Source organism: Rutidosis leptorrhynchoides, unplaced genomic scaffold (assembly GCF_046630445.1).
Source record: "Rutidosis leptorrhynchoides isolate AG116_Rl617_1_P2 unplaced genomic scaffold, CSIRO_AGI_Rlap_v1 contig88, whole genome shotgun sequence".
Classification (NCBI taxonomy): Eukaryota; Viridiplantae; Streptophyta; class Magnoliopsida; order Asterales; family Asteraceae; genus Rutidosis; species Rutidosis leptorrhynchoides.
This window is the reverse complement of record NW_027266880.1, coordinates 39,091-60,720: the sequence shown is the minus strand read 5'-3', so window position 1 is coordinate 60,720 and position 21,630 is coordinate 39,091. Positions and strand designations below refer to the sequence as shown.

Below are 21,630 nucleotides of genomic sequence, written 5' to 3'. Positions count from 1 at the left end.
TATCATTGGTTTATGTTGCACCAAGTGATTTGAGATTGTATATTCATAAAGAAACATTTTCAGATTGAATAACGATGTGATTCAAAATACCATCTTTTAAGTTACGGCAAAAGTAATCGTTTGGTCTCTGTTTCAAACGTTTTCGAATTGTTTCGTCTCTTCAAATATAAATCAAACTAAATGGTCCTTCAAATATTAATTTTTGAACTCGCTAGTCCCTGACCTCAATGGACATTAATTTTTGTCGATTTGACATTTACAACCAATTAAAGAGTGACACGTGTCATTTACGTGTAAAAAACGCGACCTAGGCTTTGTTGAACCGAATTGAACCAATTTATTTGTGGTTGAACCGAACCGAACCAAACCAAAACCTAACCAAAACCTAACCGTCCTTTTTCTTCGATCTCTTTCAACACCGACACCGTCATTCCTCAAATCCTCATCAACGGTCATCACAAACCTGCAAATCGGGCACGACCCATGGATCACAAGCCACTTCTCTATACAACCCAAATGGAATCTATGCTTGCAATTCATCTCCTTCGCTTCTTCGCCGATCGAGAAAAAATCCAAACAAATCGAACAGTCCGTTCCCGTCTCCGTTATGGGTACTTTCGGGATTGTTTCAATGGAAGCCTGAGAGGAAGGGGCGGCTGAAGATTTGGTTACGAGGGGGATTTCGCAGCTTCTAGTTTAAGCCCAGATGAAGCAGCATATTGGATTTTGCCATTGGTTAATGTGAGAAACGAGTTGATGAGAATTGTTCTTGAAGCACAGAAATTCGTTACCGGATGTGGGGTCCTCATGCGCCGTGAGCTTGTCCTGGATTCGCTTCCACGCGGTGAGGTACGCGGTGTCCTCATTCCGGTCCTTCCACACCGCCCGCCACGATTTCAGAACAGTCCCCGGCGTAGCCTCCTGGATCTCAGCCGGAGTCGCGAGGCGCCGCTGCAGAATACATCGAATCATGATCGAGTGCGACTCGGCGTTAAACGTGTAGAACTGACTCGAGATGTGCGACTCGAGGTTAATGTAAGCTGTCGTCAAGTGATTTGAGCTCGAGAACCTCCCACCATTCTCGTCGAGCAAGCTGCGGTTGTCGGTGGCTGTTATGGAGGAATTGGGATCGTTGTTGTTCGGTTGACTCACCGAGTCGTCGTTCTCGGACGATGAGTCAGTGGAGGAAGAACGGAAGAGGACGATCTCGAGGAGGAATTGGTCATCCTGATCGTTGCTGGAAATGGAGGGGTGTGATTGAATTTGATGGTGGTGGTAGTGCTGATGTGCGGTGATCGGGGGGAGAAGGCGGGCCCACCACCAAAGTATGGTGGTCCGGTTCGATTTGGTCTAACCATCGGTTCAATATCAAAACTGGAATGAAAGTCTACGTAACATATTTTGACACCTAATGTACACATGTCGAGCTTTGATTGGTTAGAATTGACAGATAGGCGATTCTTAACGTCCGTTAGGGTCGATGGACTAACGAGTTCAAAAATTAATGTTTGGAGAACCATTTGATTCGATTTAAGTTTAGAGGAACGAAACAGTTTAGAAACGTTTCAAACATGGACCAAACGATTATTTTTGCCTTTTAAGTTACATTCTAACTTTGATAATATAATATCTGATAAATAAATAGATGTTCAAGTTTCGACAAAATTGTCCTCTCCTCAATTCCTTCTCTCTTTCCACTATATACACCATCGAACATAACACATAAACAGAACACAATTCAGAAGAATTGACATCAAACATACACATAAAACAAAAACATACAAGTCATACATAGATTTTTCCATTTCATGTTCTTGTTCTAGAAACAAGAAGACAACAACTAAATCGACTAATTAGTGGCTCAATAACAACTAAATCCGGTTCATTACTTCATCTAGTTAGTGGCTTTAACTCCACCTTCATCTTTCCTTCATTGGTTGCATTAAACAGCATGGATGCAATTTTCCTAGGCAAAGAAGGTCCACTAAAAATGACGACTTTCTTCAGTTTCGATGCATGCTTGACTAAATACTCCCACGAACCCTTCTTCGTTCTTCCCTCCAGTAAGTTCTATCGAGAATTCCTCCAATCCAGATGTGAGAGTGGAAGAGGGCACGTGTTTTTTCCATTTCCTAAAAAGAGTACTAGTTAGATTTTATGAATGAAACTAGACCTATTGATGCCAACCAACAACAGAAGACAATGGCGTGAAGCTTAATATTCAGGACCTTCACACTAAGCGGCAATCCTTGGAAAAACACGGTTAGTGAGAGAATATAACTATCAACCCAAAAAGAGTGGAACAAGTTCAACCTTTGCAACTTATTAAAGGCCATTGGCAGGGAACCATCCACACATAACACCTAAAACAAGCAACGTGATGAAGTAAGACACAGTTACATGATAGAGTTAAGGACACTACCAAAAGAAAAAAATTGTTAATTAAAAGATATCCAGATAGGAGAAGTTTACAACCAAAAATATTTCACTTTTTTTCATGGACATCGAGTGTGCTAATATACCTTTATGCACTCAAAACCTACGTGTAGGCCTCCGACCTGAGCTCGAGTGATGCTTTTAAGTAAACTATTTGGATTCATTATAGTGTTCCAAAAGAGTTCAACATCCCGCAACATATTCATCGTCCCAAAAGAGTAAGAATTTGCAGAAAAGTGCAACAATGACAGCCCCAAGGCCAAGACATTTGGAGCACAGATATTCAACGATGCCGTAATTGATGAGATAAATGGTTCATAGAGCTTTATACTGACAAGTGATTGAGCAGAGATTTCATTCCGGTTAAATCGACACCACTGAATATATATAAACTTAAGAGATGAACTTGAGATCTTAAGTTCACTTATCCCATACAACTGTTCAAGGCACAGTTCCTTCAAAAGCTTGCAAAAATTGGAAATCCACTCTCCGAAACCCGCATATTCAATCACAACACATTTAAGATGTATGTTTTGGAGGTGAGAAAACAGATTTGGGCATGGTAAGTCAAGTTTGCCATGATTCAAGTCGACTTTGATAGATCTCAAAGACTCGCAATAAAACAAGTCCAATGGTATCACAAATACTCCAAGGTCGCGCCTCAAACATAAAATAATTTAATTTACTTGACACTGGATCGCATTGGTCAACAACGATTGAATGCGACATGTTTCCCTAGATAATCGCACATGATACCATCGAATAACTAAGCTTGTTAGTTTCTCTCTGCGGTCTATTAGTAAAATCACAAGAAAATCCATAAATGGAATTCTTCGAGTAGAAGATTTAACAGCCGAACTGATCAGGGAAGAATCAATGATTAAGGATGGAACTGAGAGGCATAACTCTTTGCATTTCTTAGATGTCAAGCTCAACTTAGCAATGTCTTCAATTGAAAAAAACGAGAAAATATGATGAATTACGGAGTCTGGAAGTTTGCTAAACTTATCTTCATTCTCAATGTGATTTTCATTGCAGCGTTTGCATCTTTTCAACTCATAGTGCATCTCCATCTGTCTTGCATTTAAAGTCATAAAAACCAATTATAAACTAGGAAAATAATGAAAGTTTGGAACTTTTTGACTGTGTTGAAATTTAGGGATGGAAGTGAAGAATTGAGAGAAAACTAATTTTTCTTATTGATTTCAACTTCAATTAATTAAACTACAATGTCTTGTGTTTCCTATTTATATTACAAGTGTTTGTGTAATGAAGATTTATTAGTATTAAGCCTAATCTAATCCTCATACTTGTGATTGCAATCAAAACCATGTTTAGAGTAGTTGAACCCATGCTCAGAGTTGGTGTGTAAGAATCATGATGTCACAAGTATGTGGTGATTGCAAGTGTGTGTCTTTGCCTTCAAGAAGAAGCAACAACACATCTGTGTTGTTAGTGGGCTGCTGGAATCACTGGGTCGAGCAACAGACGAAGCAATTGGGCCCAGACGGAAGCGAAGCCCGGCAGGAAGAAGAAGTTCAGTGTTGTTTGTAGGAGAAGCAACTGGAGCTGATGGGAGTGGAATGGGCTAAGTGAATCGAACGAGGCCCAGCTTGTGCGAGTCCGGCCCAGACTCGGAGACGCGTCAGACGACGAAAAGCGACGTCGTCTCTTCTTCATTTATTCTCTTCTCCTTCTAACAATCGTCCCTAATTTTTAATCCAAATCCCTAATCTTCATCTTCTCCTTCAATCATCTTCTTGTCCGATCAATCGAACCTAGAATTTCAACAGACATCATATCGGACAATTGAAAGATCACACACTTTGACAAAAGGGAAGCAAAATCATTTCGACAAAACGAAACAAACCATGTAGTTGAACTACAACTACAAATCAATTTGACAATTAAAAGTTTTGATAGCATATCAGACAATTGAAAGAATCACACTTTGACAAAAGGGAAGCATTAACACGTTCAATTCGACAAAACGAAACAAACCATGCACTCGCTAATGGTTGAACTACAACCATATATATAATTCTAAACTCAAATAGCAACTAAACCATACAAGGATGTAAACGCAAATCGCACCTATGAGAGCCAATCAGAGCACTAACAAAGAGAAAAAGTTTAAAAATAGCATCATGAAAGTTGTCGGGGAAAAAATACTGTATAACAAAATCAATAGTAATAAAAAAAAGACTTTACTAGCATTCTTACTGCTTGTTTTGAAGGCGCCGTCTAATTTGAAGATGAGAAGGTGAAGCTTTGTTTTGTTCTTTTAGTTTTGAAACAAAAAAATCCTAAATTTTTAAAAACTAGATATTGTATTAAGATTTTTGTATTTGTGTTTTGTTTTTGTTACATGAGTGGCAAGTCAATATCGTGGAATTAATTTAAGCAATTTTAGGATTCATGTGATATTGAGTACGTGATTCTGTATTAACAAGCAATTTAGTATTAGGTCCTTATAGTTTTTTTTTTTTTTTATATTTATATGTGTATCACTTAACATTTTGTGGGTTCAATAATTTTGGTTAACTTTAACTCATTAGAAAGTATAAGGGCTATTCTGGATTTTTTTAAAAATTTGGTGGTGTCATAAGGCCCATGAACGTGCCTCCGCCATCGTGGTGTCACATTCCGCGTGTTCAACTACCCGGAATGCTCCAAAACTGTTCGGATGGATTCGAGATGGATCCGAAGGACACGGAATTGACTAGAGATGTCCGGAATATTCTAAAAGCGGCTGGAAGGATCGGGAAGGCTCCGGAAGCTTACGGCATGATCGGACTCCGGAAGACTCTAGAAGGTTCCGCCTTGGGCTAGACTTCTCCGAAAGGTTCTACACACTTGTAGAAGCCTTTCTGCAGGTTCTAGAGCTTCTAGTCTCTCTAAAACATTCTTGTACATTCTTTATAATCTTCTTGTATAGAATTCTCTAGAGTAGTGGTAGGCTATATAAAAAGGTGAACCCTCTCATTTGTAAACAACACACATATCACACATTTTCTAAGCAATACATAGCATTTTCGTGGCTCTCTCATTCTCTCATATTATAAACTTACTTTTTGAGTTCTTAAGCTATTCAAAGACTTCCGTTAAAGTTTTAAATGCTAACTTAACTTTGGAGGGCAATTCTAGCCGAGTCCTGCACTACTTGGTCAAGGGAAACACTAAGATGACATTTGTTTTTTTTAAAATTAAGATATCTAAATCTGAATGCATATCTTATTATTAAGATATTATTTCTGAATCTGAATATTAATTTATTTTTTAAACATCTAATGTATATATGAATAATATAAGTGTCAAATGGGACAATAGAAGGAATATATTAATTAAAATTAATGTTAATTAAACTAATTTTTTTATGTCATATATTTTTTTTTCTTTTACTTAAAAAATAATTAGAAGTATAAAAAGATTAGAGAAATTAAAATATAAATATACTCAAAAGAAAATAAAATTAAAGTATAGAAGAGAAGAGGAGAAAAAATGTAAACCAATAGTAGTATATAGAAAATCGAGTCGAACTAAAGCAATTTTAAGTAATATTTGAATATTATATAATTAAAACAATAATTAGATAGATGCACCAAAGAGAAATTTAAATTATATTATATTATGCTGAAAAGAAAACGACACCAAAATTCAAAAGAATGCATTTAAAAAAAAGAAAAGTTCAAAAGAAACAAAAGAAAAAAAAAGGAGTTGCGGCACAGGGAATCAAACCGAGGCATCCCGTCTGGCATAGTGTGTGCTACGCCATCAAGCTACGCGCGCCACAAACGAAGTTTCGAATGATATTAAGTTATATTTACATCTGACCGAGTAATAATTCGGTTAAATAGTTAAATCTTAAAAAAATCAAACACTCTTAATATCCTTAAATCTGAACTATTTAGATTAAGAGACATATTAAGTGTAAACAAATGTCCCCTTACGTGACAGTGGGCTGTTAAACAAGTTCACAACTCGAGAGTTCATAAACAACCCCATAAGTCGGAATGTTCTTAAACAAACCTACAACTCAAAATGTTTTAAATCAAGTTTACAACTCGGATTGGATCATGTGCACTCGATTTCCAAACAAGGGAGTACAGTACATGTTTATGTTAGTAGACCACAATAGACATTATAACTTGAAATCTTTTTTTACTCGGAGTTCGCTCTTTTTACGACATACCCATTTAATATAGTAGTAATAAACACGAGATGTCATAAACAGAACCACAATAGACATTGTAACTTGAAGGACAAGAAATTCAAAGAACATTGACAATCTGGTTCAGTTACAAACTAGGAATATATATCATTACTCCACAGAATCAGTTAGAGGCTTTAACTCCACCTTCATCTTTCCTACATTGGCTGCATCAATCAGCATGGATGCAATTTTCCTAGGCAAAGACAGTCCACCGAAGATGACGACTTTCTTCAGTTTCGATGCATGCTTGAGTAAATACTCCACGAACCCTTTTTCGTTCTTCACTCCTACAAATTCTATCGACAATTCCTCTAATCCTTTAATGAACAATAAGTTGTGTTTCCCAAAATTTTGCATCAAATCCAGATGTGTGAGTGGAGGAGGGCAATTCCGTTTCCTAAAAAAAGTACTAGTTAGATTTTATGATGGATACTCGACCTATTGATGCCAATAAACAAATTATATAGTTCCAACCAACAACAGAAGATAGTAAAACACCACCACAAACTGAGTAATTAGACCATAATATGAAGACCAATGAAAAGTAAAAACATGAAAACAATTTGCCAGAGATGCAATCTTACTCTATCATAAAAGCTTCGAAGCTTAATATTCAGGAATCGCACCTATTGCCAGAGATGCAATTCTAAACTCAAATAGCAACTAACTGGGGAAAATGATTCCGACCAGATATATATAATTCTAAACTCAAATAGCAACTAACTCATATACAAGGAAGTAAACAGAAATCGCACCTATGAGAGCCAATCAGAGCACGAACAGAAATCAAAATCGCAGCTTGATCAATGTAACGAAGAGGGTTTCATCAGTTGGGTATTCTTCATAGATTCATTAATTATACTGGGTAATCCGTAATTTGATTTGGGAATTAGTCAGCTTGATGATCAATGTCAGAAAAGACCAACCCGACCCGACCCGTTTAGGCTATCAGAAAACTATCAGAAAAAAAAAAATCATTTAAATTCAAACCTAACCGGTCCATCCGGTAAATCAAAACATATCGACTTTCTTTGCAATAATCCCAATTTCTTCCCACCGCTCGCTCTCTCTGCAAACCAAATCGCGATTCAAATCAATCAAACTGAAGAAAAACCCAAAAAATCAGGTGAGCAATTCCTTTCCCTCCTTCAAAATTTCTTTCTTTTCCCTCCATAATCACATGTTGATTTGTGTACCCTTTTGCTTCCTTTATCATAAATTTGATTTGATTGTTTCATTATATTACTGGGTAATTATTTGATTTTGGGTAATAACGATTTTGGGTTTTTCTTATCGCCGTCAGCTGAAATTGTTAGAAATGAGCATTTGATTTTTTGTGAAAATTTGATTTTTTTAAGCTCTTACTTTGATAATACTATGGAGCTACTTCGTTTTACTTGACGATTTGTTCATATGAAGAAGAAGATGACATGTTGTTTGTTATGTTAAGCTCATAGCTGGATATATGTTGACTGGTTTTTTTGTTGTAATTCCCTTTTTGTGGAACTTGTAAATGTTCTTTAGGTTGCTGAAATGAGTCAATTGTCGACTTCGGAGATGGATCGTGTAGCTTTAACACCTCAAAAGCGTGACCCGGCCTGGAAATACTGCGAAATGCTCGAATCTGAGGACAAATTATTCCTCAAGTGCGTGTTCTGTTTAAAAGTGTTCAAGGGTGGTGGGATTCACAGGATTAAGGAACACTTAGCTTGCCAAATGGGTAATGCAACTACTTGTTCCAAGGTTCCACCGGATGTTCGTCTTGAAATGCAGGAAAGTTTAGTAAATTCGAGTGCATCTGCTGTGAAGAAGAGGAAGAAGCAAGAGTTAGCTGAGGAACACGAAAACATCAGCGCAACCTTAAGTGAAGTTGACGTGTTGGTTGCGAATCACTATGATGTTAATAATACTACTCCGCACAGGTTCGGAAGTCCTCTCACACCTGAGCCTCTCTCAAGTCTGCCAGTTGATATCGTAGGTAATCAAGGAAGAGATTATAGGAAGAAAGCTAAAGGGACAATTGAAGTAATTGGAAATGCTGTGGATATTGAAGTAATCGGGCTAGATGAAAGCAAGTTAAATCAGAATATGCAAATGGCAGTAGCTCGGTTCATGTATGATATTGGAGCACCTTCAGATGCTGTGAGCTCGGTTTATTTCCAGCCAATGGTTCAAGCAATCGTTTCGGCTGGATCGAGAGGCGTTCCGCCGTCGCAGCACGATCTCCGTGGTTGGATATTGAAGAATTCAGTTGAAGAAGCGAAGGGTGTTTTTCATGAAACTATGGCTACATGGAGTAAGAGAGGTTGTTCCGTCCTAGTTGATCAATGGAATACAGAGATGGGTAGAACCTTGCTAAGTGTTTTTGTACAGAGCCCTGAAGGAATCGTGTTTTTGAAATCTGTTGATGCTTCGGCTGTTATTAGTTCCTCGGACGCTCTATATGCATTCCTTAAGCAAGCGGTGGAAGAGGCTGGAGAGAAGAATGTGCTCCAGGTGATCACCAATGGTGACGAACAATATATTGCTGCTGGTAAAAAGTTGGCCGATTCTTTTCCTAACCTCTATTGGAGTCCTTGTGCAGCTCACTCTTTGGAGTTGATACTTGAAGATTTTGCAAAAATGGAGTGGAAATACGACGATTGAACAAGCTAAATCTGTTACCCGATTTGCCTACAACCATAGTGTGGTCTTGAACTTAATGCGAAGGTTTGTTTATGGCAATGATATTGTTCAACTGGATTAACTCCACATTCCACAAGCTTTTCGACAATCAAAAGGATGCTTAATCAGAGACACAATTTGCAATCCATGGTTATGTCACAGGAGTGGATGGACTGCCCTAATTCAAAGCAAGCTGGGGGACTGGAAATGCTTGATATAATTAGCAATGAGTCATTTTGGTCCTCGTGCGAGTTAATAGTCCGTTTGGCTGACCCTGTAATAAGAGTTCTGAGAATAGTTAGGAATGAGAAGAAGCCTTCACTGGGATATATCTTCGCGGCAATGTATAGAGCAAAAGAAGCAATTAAGAAAGAACTTGATAAGAAGGAGGCTTATATGCCATATTGGAACATCATAGATCAATGGTGGGAACAGCACTGGAAAAACCCCCTTCATGCAGCTGGCTTTTATCTCAATCCCAAATTCTTCTATAGCGTCGAAGGAGATATGCCTAGCAACATAGTATCGGGAATGTTTGATTGCATAGAGAGATTGGTTCCCGATATCAGTGTCCAAGATAAAATCATCAAGGAGATAACCTCATACAAGAATGCGTCTGGAGATTTTGGTAGGAAGATGACGGTCAGAGCTAAAGAAACTCTGCTCCTGGTGAGGATCCTCTCTTGATACTTTTCCATCATTTCAGCTCGACAGATAAGTATGTGATAGCAGTGCAATGATTGCATATAGATTACTAATAAATATTATGTTATTTGCATTTCCACCTTCTTTCCTCTCGCATGGATCCTTTATTGCTGTTACATTTTATTTTACTCCAAGTTCGGAGCTCGACTGAAGTTTTTTCTTTTTTGTGTATTCCTGTCTGATAGTGGAGTGGTGGTCAACATATGGAGGAAGTTGCCCAAATTTGGCACGTCTAGCTGTCCGTGTTCTCGGTCAAACTTGCGGTTCAACTGGGTATGTGCGCCATCTCCTTCCTTCTGGACAAATCCATGACACACGCAACTGCCTTGAGCGTCAACGGGTCAACGACCTAATCTTTGTTCGAAACAATTTGCGTCTGAGAGACTTGTAAGTAGAAACTCAAACTTTACACATGCTGACTGGATGGTTTTGGATTTACTTTATAAGAGAAGTTTCGATTCTTGCTTCACTTACTTTTCTTACAGGTTAGATAAGAACACAAAACCTAATTCGAATGACCCCATATCATATGACTGTCTTCGTCTTGTGGAAGATTGGATTGTTTGTTCGGAGGACTATGGGAGTTCAGACTGGATGGCACTAGAACCACCTTGTGCGTACCCTACGCAGACAGGACCTCATGACGATACGGGCATGGCAAGTCAAGTTTGTAATCAAGAAGTTTTCTCTTCCATGTTCTCTCTCCTCATATTCTTATAATTTTAACAGCTAGATGAATTGGAGGAAGGAGAAATTGCATTATCTGGAGATTCTCATGTGGACCACCAGCAATCTGGCAGTGGGGTACAAGATCGACATGAAGGTGAAAAAGATCTAGTTGTGCAACCCAAGTTCAAACGAAAACGTAGTATTCGTCGCCGACCACATCCGACCAAGGAAAAGTTGGAGAAGAAAGGCAATGCGGGCCCCTCTTTTCGACGGGAAGAATTATCACGGCTGGCCGTCCAGGCCGAGCAGAAATATCGGCCGCAGTTGAAGAGTGTGCCTCAAGCAAAGGCATTTGATGAACCAAATGCTTTACCATCCTCGAAGAACAGGCAGAATTTGCCTTCGAGGAGAAGCACATCAAAGCCCCGATCAAACACTTCTGCTCCTGTAGATGAGGGTGCTGAATACCCCAGGGAAGTTTCAGATAGTAAAGCTGTGAGCTCTAGTGGCCGTTCAAATATTGGATCTAAGATGTCTGATGTCATCCAGAGAAGGGTAAGTTAAATTTCTTGTTAGAGTTCGATATTGTGTTTCCTTGAACACTTTTTAATCTTTATTCTCTCTTCTTCTCTCTCCTCCTGCCTCTTGGAGTTCTATATTGCACGTGCTGCTAAGTAATGAACAACTCCTCTTCACTTGCAGTGCAATAATGTAATAAGCAAGCTTCATAGAAGAATTTTAATAAGAAGACTGGTATGTGCTTATCCATTCTATTTGATTGTTTGTAATCAAGAAGTTTTCTCTTCCGTGTTCTCTCTGCTTATATTCTTATAATTTTAACAGCTAGATGAATTGGAGGAAGGAGAAATTGCATTATCTGGAGATTCTCATGTGGACCACCAGCAATCTGGTAATGGGGCACAAGATCACGATGTAGGTGAAAAAGATCAAGTTGTGCAACCCAAATTCAAACGAAAACGTAGTATTCGTCGCCGACCACATCCGACCAAGGAAAAGTTGGAGGAGAAAGGCGTTGCGGGCCCCTCTTTTCAACGGGGAGAATTATCACGGCTGGCCGTCCAGGCTGAGCAGAAATATCGACCACAGTTGAAGAGTGTGCCTCAAGCAAAGGCATCTGATGAACCAAATGCTTTACCATCCTCAAAGAACAGGCAGAATTTGCCTTCGAGGAGAAGCACATCAAAGCCCCGATCAAACAATTCTGCTCCTGCAGATGAGGGTACTGAATACGAGTTAATTACAAAAATGGGGTCAAACCCTAAAAGGTTAACAAGACGGGAGAAAAAATGGCGGGGAAAAAATGGCGGAGGGAAACATAAATGCCAATGCCAATGCCGGACGATTTCTATTAATTAGGAATTTTAAGCTTAATTACGATTTTAATTACGCTCATAAATCATGTGGCAATGCCAAACCAGGATGATTTCCTTATCCGACGAATGTAAATGTGCCACGTATTTCTTTTTTTAATTAAGCTCATAAATCATCCAGCAATGGCATTGTCGGATGATTCTTAATTAAGATTAAATCATCCGGCATTGGCATTTCCGTGAGCTCTATGTGGTGTTCACTTTTTAAGGCTACACACCATATAAGTAATGCACCCTACTGAATATCCCAGGGAAGTTTCAGATGGTAAAGCCGTTAGCTCTAGTGGCCGTTCAAATATTGGATCTAAGATGTCTGATGTCATCCAGAGAAGGGTAAGTAAAATTTCTTGTTAGAGTTCGATATTCTGTTTCCTTGACACTTTTTAAGATGTAAGGTTTGGAGGTGAGAAAACAGATATGGGCAGGGCAAGCCAAGTTTACCATTCGTCAAGTTGACTTTGAGAGATCTCAAAGACTCGCAATAAAACAAGTCTGATGGTATCACAAATACTCCAAGGTCGAGCTTCAAACGTAGATCAATTTCATAGAATGGATGCGACATGTCTCGTTATAAGATAGTTGGACATCAGACCATCGAATAACTAAGCTCGTCAGTTTCTCTATGCCGCGATGAATTAGTAAACTCACAAGAGAATCCATAAATGGAATTCTTCGAGCAGAGGATTTAACAGCCGAGCTGATCAAGGAAGAATCAATAACTAAGGATGGAACTGAGAGGCATATATCTTCGTATTTATTAGATGTCAAGCTGAACTTAGCAATGTCTTCAATCGTCAAAAAAGACAGAATATGATTTGTTACGGAGTCCGGAAAGTTGCTAAACATATCTTCATCCTCAATATCTTTACCATTGTCATGTTTGCATCTTTTCAACACAGAGTGTATCTCCATCTGGGCTTGCATTTGACAGCAAATCAGACAATTGAAAGAATCACACTTTGACAAAAGGGAATCAAAAGAAGTAACAGCATCAACACAATCAATTCGACAAAACGAATTAAGCCATGGTTGAACTACTACTGTTTAATGATGGCATGACGCAGAATTTAAAAAAATTGTGAAAATGATTTCGACCATATATATAATTCTAAACTCAAATAGCCAGCAAGTCATACTAGGAAGTAAACAGAAATCGCACCTGCGAGAGCTAATCGGAGAACAAACAAAGAGAAAATGGCAGCTATATCAATGTAACGAAGAGGGGTTTGATCAAAATCGGGTATTCTTCATAGATTCATAACCTTGTAAGTTGTTATGAATATGAGGAAGCGACTTTGACTTTGAGAAGAAGAAGAACACAGTCTGTCACAGAGAAAGAACAAAACTTTCCATTTGTTTTCGACCCATTTTGGGATTTCAGACGGGTCGAATACCTGAGATGACCCGTATCCGAATCCGACTTGTCTTATCGGGTATCCAAATGTCCGGGTATCCGAGCAGGCATCAAACTCTATAAAAAAATACCCAATTTCATTTGAAATAAAAAATTGAGATTTGACTTGAAAAAATTAAAATTTAATGGACATCCCATATAAAATATCAATGAGTATCCAATCAAACATTCGATTATAACATTCGATTATATAAAATCTGATATCTAAATGGATACCCGTCAGATTTATCATAATATCCGAATACTATTCGACCCGTTACCAACTTCATACCCAATCGGGTTGAAACAGTCGGATGTCCTTCGAGGATAATAAGATCGGATATCATACCAGTGGATTACCCGTTGCCTAATACTCATTGCTATCTCTATTACTGTGCGACCAAAGAGTTTGTAAGAAAAGCTCAGCTCGGCCCGACCCGACCCATTTTCCATATAAGTGGATCTATATTATGGGCTCGTATGGAAATGGCTTATCAGAAAAAACCATGTAGAAAAAAAAAAAAAATCATTTAAATTCAAACCTAACCGGTCCATCCGGTAAATCAAAACCTATCGGCTTTTCTTCTCAATCCCAATTTCCACACCGTCTCTCTGCAAACCAAATCGCGATTCAAATCAATCAACTGAAGAAGAACCCAAAAAATCAAGTGAGCAATTCCTTTCCCTCCTTCAAAATTTTTTTTTCCCTCCATAATCACATCTTGATTTGTGTACCCTTTTGTTTCCTTTATCATAAATTTAATTTGATTGTTTCATTATATTACTGGGTAATTATTTGATTTTGGGGTTTTGGGTAATATCGATTTTGGGTTTTTCTTATCGCCGTCAGCTGAAATTGTTAGATATGAGCATTTGATTTTTGTAAAAAAATGATTTTTTAAGCTTTTACTTTGATAATACTATTGAGATGCTGCGTCGTTTTACTTGACGATCCGTTCATATGGAGAAGATCATATCGATTTTGATTTGGGGTTTTGGGTATTATGACATCGATTTTGGGGTTTTCTATCTCCGTCAGCTGAAGTTGTTAGATAGTCATGCATTTGATTTTGTATTCAATTTGATTTTTTTTTTTAAAGCTCTTACTTTGATAATCCTGTTAGCGATCCGTTCATCTGAAGAAGATGATATGCAGTTTATTATGTTAAGCTCCTCCTTTCGTAATTCCCTTTTTGTGAAATTTGTAAATGTTCAGGTTGCTGAAAAATGGCGACTTCGGAGATGGAAATGGAACGTGTAGCTTTAACACCTCAAAAGCGTGACCCGGCCTGGAAATACTGCGAAATGCTCAAATCGAGGACAAATTATTCCTCAAGTGCGTGTTCTGTTTAAATTGTTCAAGGGTGGTGGGATTCACAGGATTAAGGCACACTTAGCTTGTCAAAAGGGTAATGCAGCTACTTGTTCCAAGGTTCCACCGGATGTTCGTTTCGAAATGCAGGAAAGTTTAGTAAATTCGAGTGCATCTGCTGTGAAGAAGAGGAAGAAGCAAGAGTTAGCTGAGGAAAACGAAAACATCAATGCAACCTTGAGTGAAGTTGATGTGTTGGTTGCTAATCACTATGATGTTAATAATACTACTCTGCACAGGTTCGGAAGTCCTCTCACACCCGAGCCTCTCTCAAGTCTGCCAGTTGATATCGTAGGTAACCAAGGAAGAGATTATAGGAAGAAAGCTAAAGGGACAATTGAAGTAATTGGAAATGCTGTGGATATTGAAGTAATCGGGCTAGATGAAAGCAAGTTAAATGAGAATATGCAAATGGCAGTAGCTCGGTTCATGTATGATATTGGAGCACCTTTAGATGCTGTGAACTCGGTTTATTTCCAGCCAATGGTTCAAGCAATCGTTTCGGCTGGATCGAGAGGCATTCCGCCGTCGCAGCACGATCTCCGTGGTTGGATATTGAAGAATTCAGTTGAAGAAGCGAAGGGTGTTTTTCATGAAACTATGGCTACATGGAGTAAGACAGGTTGTTCCGTCCTAGTTGATCAATGGAATACAGAGATGGGTAGAACCTTGCTAAGTGTTTTCGTACAGAGCCCTGAAGGAATCGTGTTTTGAAATCTGTTGATGCTTCGGCTGTTATTAGTTCCTCGGAAGCTCTATATGAATTCCTTAAGCAAGTCGTGGAAGAGGTTGGAGAGAAGAATGTGCTCCAGGTGATCACCAATGGTGACGAACAATATACTGCTGCTGGTAAAAAGTTGGCCGATTCTTTTCCTAACCTCTATTGGAGTCCTTGTGCAGCTCACTCTTTGGAGTTGATACTTGAAGATTTTGCAAAAATGGAGTGGATGAATACGACGATTGAACAAGCTAAATCTGTTACCAGATTTGTCTACAACCATAGTGTGGTTTTGAACATGATGCGAAGGTTTGTTGGCGGCAATGATATTGTTCAACCTGGATTAACTCCACATTCCACAAGCTTTTCGACAATCAAAAGGATGCTTAATCAGAGGCACAATTTGCAATCCATGGTTACGTCACAGGAGTGGATGGACTGCCCTTATTCAAAGCAAGCTGGGGGACTGGAAATGCTTGATATAATTAGCAATGAGTCATTTTGGTCCTCGTGTGAGTTAATTGTCTGTTTGGCTGAGCCTGTACTGAGAGTTCTGAGAATAGTTAGGAATGAGAAGAAGCCTTCACTGGGATATATCTTCGCAGCAATGTATAGAGCAAAAGAAGCAATTAAGAAAGAACTTGATAAGAAGGAGGGTTATATGCCATATTGGAACATCATAGATCAATGGTGGGAACAGCAATGGAAAAACCCCCTTCATGCAGCTGGCTTTTATCTCAACCCCAAATTCTTCTATAGTGTCGAAGGAGATATGCCTAGTGACATAGTGTCAGGAATGTTTGATTGCATAGAGAGATTGGTTCCTGATATCAGTGTCCAAGATAAAATCATCAAGGAGATAACCTCATACAAGAATGCATCTGGAGATTTTGGTAGGAAGATGGCGGTCAGAGCTAAAGACACTCTGCTCCCTGGTGAGGATCCTCTCTCTCTTGATACTTTTCCATTATTTCAGCTCTACAGATAAATATGTGATAGCAGTGCGATTATTGCATATAGATTACCAATAAATATTACGTTATTTGCATTTCCACCTTCTTTCCCTCGTCTGGATCCTTTATTGCTGTTATATTTTATTTTTACTCCAAGTTCGAAGCTCGACTAAAGTTTTTTCTTTTTGTGTCTTCTTGTATGATAGCCGAGTGGTGGTCAACATATGGAGGAAGTTGCCCAAATTTGGCACGTTTAGCTATCCGTGTTCTCGGTCAAACTTGTGGTTCGACTGGGTATGTGCGCCATCTCCTTCCTTCTGGACAAATCCATGACACTCGCAACTGCCTAGAGCGTCAACGGGTCAACGACCTAATCTTTGTTCGAAACAATTTGCGTCTGAGAGACTTGTAAGTAGAAACTCAAACTTTACACATATGCTGACTGTGGATGGTTTTGAAGATACTGTATAATAGAAATTCATGATACTTGCTTTTCTTACAGGTTGGATAAGAACACAGAACCTAACTCAAATGACCCCATATCATATGACTGCTTTAGTCTTGTGGAAGATTGGATTGTTTGTTCGGAGGACTTTGGGAGTTCAGATTGGATGGCACTAGAACCTCCTTCTGCGTACCCTACGCAGATAGGACCTCCATATGACGACGCTGAAGTTCTAGGTTCAGGTAAATTTTGAGAATCTACTATGGACTTGGCAACAATTATAGTTCCTTGCAATGACCATGACCTTGTTTTTGATTCATTTCCAGGGTTTGATGATGTGGAGATTTTTAACAGAGTGAAGGAGGAAAATGTTTCCTAAACGTGCAAGGAGAGAGAAAATAGACTATATTAACGTTGATTTAGTAGTTGTTGTCTTTCTCGTTTCTAGAATAAGAACATGAAATGGAAAAAAACTATGTATGACTTCTCGTATGTTTTGGTTATGTGTATGATTGATGTTAATTTTTCTAAAATGTATGACTTCTACGTATGTTTTGGTCCGTTCGTTAGAATTGAACTCACCGTCTAATTTGATTCTTTCTCTATTTCTCTCATTTCTTACTATAGCAATAACTAGAAAGAAAAAATAAAAAATGAAATCACATGCCTTTGCTTCTTCCATCTCCTGTTTCGATTCAATAGACATAGAGAAATCTGCTGAATCCCTAGAAAAGCTATCTATTGCAGATTCAGTACTTTGATCAACAATTCTCGACTCCGATTTGACATTGTTCTGATATTTCTCCATTTCCTAATTGAAATAGCAGCAGCTCATGATCACTTCATGAGGATTTATGCTTGGATGAAGGCAAATGCTCATCAGCTGCCTGCAATTTTCTTTTCTTCACCACGACGGTCATGTGGACTGCTTGGATGCATACAGATTTTACATCAGACCACCGAATAACTAAGCTAGTTAGTTTCTCTCTGCGACGATATATTAGTAAACTGACAAGAAAATCCATAAATGGAATTCTTCGAGCAGGAGATGTAACAGCCGAGCTGATCAGGGCAGAATCAACAATTAAGGATGGAACTGATAGGCATAACTCTTTGCATTTCTTAGATGTCAAGCTCAACTTAGCAATGTCTTCAATCGTCAAAAAAGACAATATGATGAGTTACCGAGTCTGGAAGGCTGCTAAACTTATCTTCATTCTCAATATCTTTTCCATTGTCATGTTTGCATCTTTTTAAATCTGAGTACATCTCCATCTGTCTTGGATTTGAAGTCATAAAAACCAATTATAAACTAGGCAAATAGAGAATGTTCGAACTTTTCGACAGCATATCAGACAATTGAAAGAATCACGCGCTCCCTAGTTTAACTAAATGGTCGAACTCTGCCTAATACTGTTTAATGACATGACAGAAAATTTACTAAATTGTTCGAAATATACTTCTAAATCAAATAGCAACTAAGTCATATACAAGGAAGTAAAAAATCGCACCTATGAGAGCCAATCGGAGCACAAACAAAGAAAAAATCGGAGCTTGATCAATGTAACGAAGAGGGTTTGATCAGTCGGGTACTCTTTATAGATTCATGTCCTTGTTATTGTAAATCTGAGCCTGGCCGGACCCGACCCGACCAATATAGATCCTCTTATTTATTAATGTATAACAAATTACTCCTAACTACTATAGGGCTCATTTCCGATCGTGTTACAAAAAATACTAATAAATAACTTTTTAATATTTATTATTATTATTATTATATATTTAAGATCAACTTTTATATAATTTTATTTTCCAAAAAAAAAAAGAACTTTATATATGCTATATTCATTCATTTCTTAGGTTTCAAGTGAATAAAGCAGTCCACATGATCGTCGAGGTGAGCACCAGTAGGAAAAGAAAGTTGCAGGCAGCTGATGAGCATTTGCCTTCATCCAAGCATAAATCCTCATTAAGTGATCATAAATCAGAACACTGTGGAATCGGAGTCGAGAGTTATTGATCAAAGTTGGAATAGATAGCTTTTCTAGGGATTCAGCAGATTTCTCTATGTCTATTGAATAGAAAGAGGGGATGGAAGAAGCAAAGGCATGTGCTTTTGAATTCGTGGCAGGTTTGTGATGTTGGTGTTGTCGGATTGATTTTCGTGGCCTCTTCTCTATTCTCCAATGTGATTAGTATGCTGATCTCTTTGGCTGTTACTCCTCTAGCTGCTGTTGTAGTTTTCCATGACAAAATGAATGGTTCAAATTAATATTATTGCTCTGCTTCTTTCCTGTTGGGGTTTTGCCACTTACATTTATCAGAATTATCTCGATGAGTCTAAGACGAGGAAAGCTCGACGCAATGTCGACAATACCATGCATAATGATTCTTCAGTATGATGATCATTTTATTCTTTGAACAGCATAATTTTGAATTTTAATGTAACTTCATATTTGTAAGTACTATCAGTTATCAAATGTTTGATCAATTTATTAAGAATATCTCATTTGTCGTAATCTAAATAGACATTATAACTTGAAAGACAAGAAACCGAAAAACCTCGACAATCCGGTGCAGTTACCAACTAGGAGTATCAGTTTAAGCTTTTATATTGGAATAATATCATAATGCAGAGAGAGACGTCGACCGCAATGACACTTGGCTTTGACAACTTCTGGATGATTCAATGGCCTATTCAATAAAATAGCCTCACTTCTATATTTCATTACTTGATCAATTAGAGGCTTTAAATTTACTCCAGCTAAATTATTCCTCTAAGACCAGCTCCATCTTTCCTTCCTTGGCTGCATTAATCAGTATGGATGCAATTTTCCTAGGCAAAAAAGGTCCACAAATGACGACTTTCTTCAGTTTCGATGCATGCTCGAGTAAATACTCCATGAACCCTTCTTCGTTCTTCCCACCACTAAGTCCTATTTCCAATTCCTCCAATTCCTCTAATATGGAGACAATAGGATGTTTTGTCAAATTTAAAAAGTATATACGTGTATAGATAATGCAAGAGATGTAATCTTACTCTTGTATCCATATCGTCCCCAAAGAGTGCAACATCCCGCAACATATTCATCGTCCCCAAAGAGTAAGAATTTGTAGAAAAGTGAAGCCAGAACAGTGACAAGACATTTGGAGCACAGATATTCAACGATACCGTACTTGATGAGCTAAATGGTTTATAGAGCTCTATATGTTCAAGTGATTGAGCAGAGATGTCAATCTGGCCAAATGGACACGAAAAAATCCGTATATGTTGAAGTGATGAACTTGAGATCTTAAGTTCACTTATCCCAGAAAACTGTTCAAGGCGCAGTTCCTTCAAAAGCTTGCAAAAATTGGAAATCCACCCTCTGAACCCCGCATAATCGACAACAACACTTTTAAGATATGAGTTTTGCAGGTGAGAAAATAGATACGGGCACGGGCAGGGCAAGACAATTTTGCCATTCTTCAAGTTGACTTCTCAAAGATTCGCAATAAAATAAGTCCGATGGTATCACAAATACTCCAAGGTCGAGCCCCAAACATAAATCAATTTCATTTACCTGACACTGAATCGCATCGGGCAACAGCGATTGAATGCGACACGATTCATTATAAGATAATTGCACATCAGACCATCGAATAACTAAGCTAGTTAGTTTCTCTCTTCGAGCAGGAGATGTAACTGCCGAGCTGATCAGGGCAGAATCAATAATGAAGGATGGAACTGAGAGGCATAACTCTTTGTAATTCTTAGATGTCAAGCTCAACTTAGCAATGTCTTCAATCGTCAAAAAAAGACAATATGATGAGCTACGGAGTCTGGAAGGTCGCTAAACAAATCTTCATTCTCAATATCTTTTCCATTGTCACCTTTCGACTCTGAGTACGTCTCCATCTGGTTTGCATTTAAAAGTCATAAAATCAAAACTAAAAAGGATACTATGAAGTAAGCAAATACAATTTCAGAGATATCTAATTGAATTAGCATAAACAAAAAGCAACAACATCGACTTAACAAGAAGCTCTATTCATGTACTAACAATTAACATGGTGTCAGCCATAGTTATAAAATTAGGAAAATTAAGAGAAAAGTTTGCAACTTTTTGTTATATTTGTGCAGCAGGAAGCATTATCAGTATCACATTCGATTCGACAAAACAGAGTTAATTACAAAAAGAAAAATCACACCTTTGAGAAAAATCGCAGGTAGTCAATGCAACGAAGATGGTTGATGATTTGTTTTATGTGCAAGTAACCTGTTTTTATAGTCTCCCGATATATATCACAGCCGACCGTCCTGATCGCGTGAGACTAATCATTGTTCCAATTATTATCATTTAATAGTTACAGTACCTCTTCAACTTTCTTAATAATTCATAATACAAAACGAAGATTGTTCGATGATAATTAATTTATTGTCATGTGTGTGACCCATCTGTTGGACTTAAAGTCTATATCTTTAAAAAATAATAATTTAAATATATATCATATAAAAATTATATAATAATTATTTGTCTTAAATATTATTAAATTTATATAAAATATTATATTAAAATAAAATTATTTTAACTTGATATCAATTATAATTATTTTGATTTGATTTCAAAATCTACAATCCTATTAAATTTAAAATTTATTTTATTTTTAAAAATAATAAACATAGTAAAA

At 37.9% G+C, this 21,630-nt stretch overlaps 2 pseudogenes; both read left to right on the top strand.

Annotated features, from left to right (window-relative positions):
- Positions 1–8,182: 8,182 nt before the first annotated feature.
- On the top strand, positions 8,183–13,025 carry LOC139885220 (uncharacterized; annotated as a pseudogene).
- A 1,694-nt stretch (positions 13,026–14,719) lies between these two features.
- LOC139885219 (uncharacterized) lies at positions 14,720–17,338 on the top strand (annotated as a pseudogene).
- Positions 17,339–21,630: the final 4,292 nt, after the last annotated feature.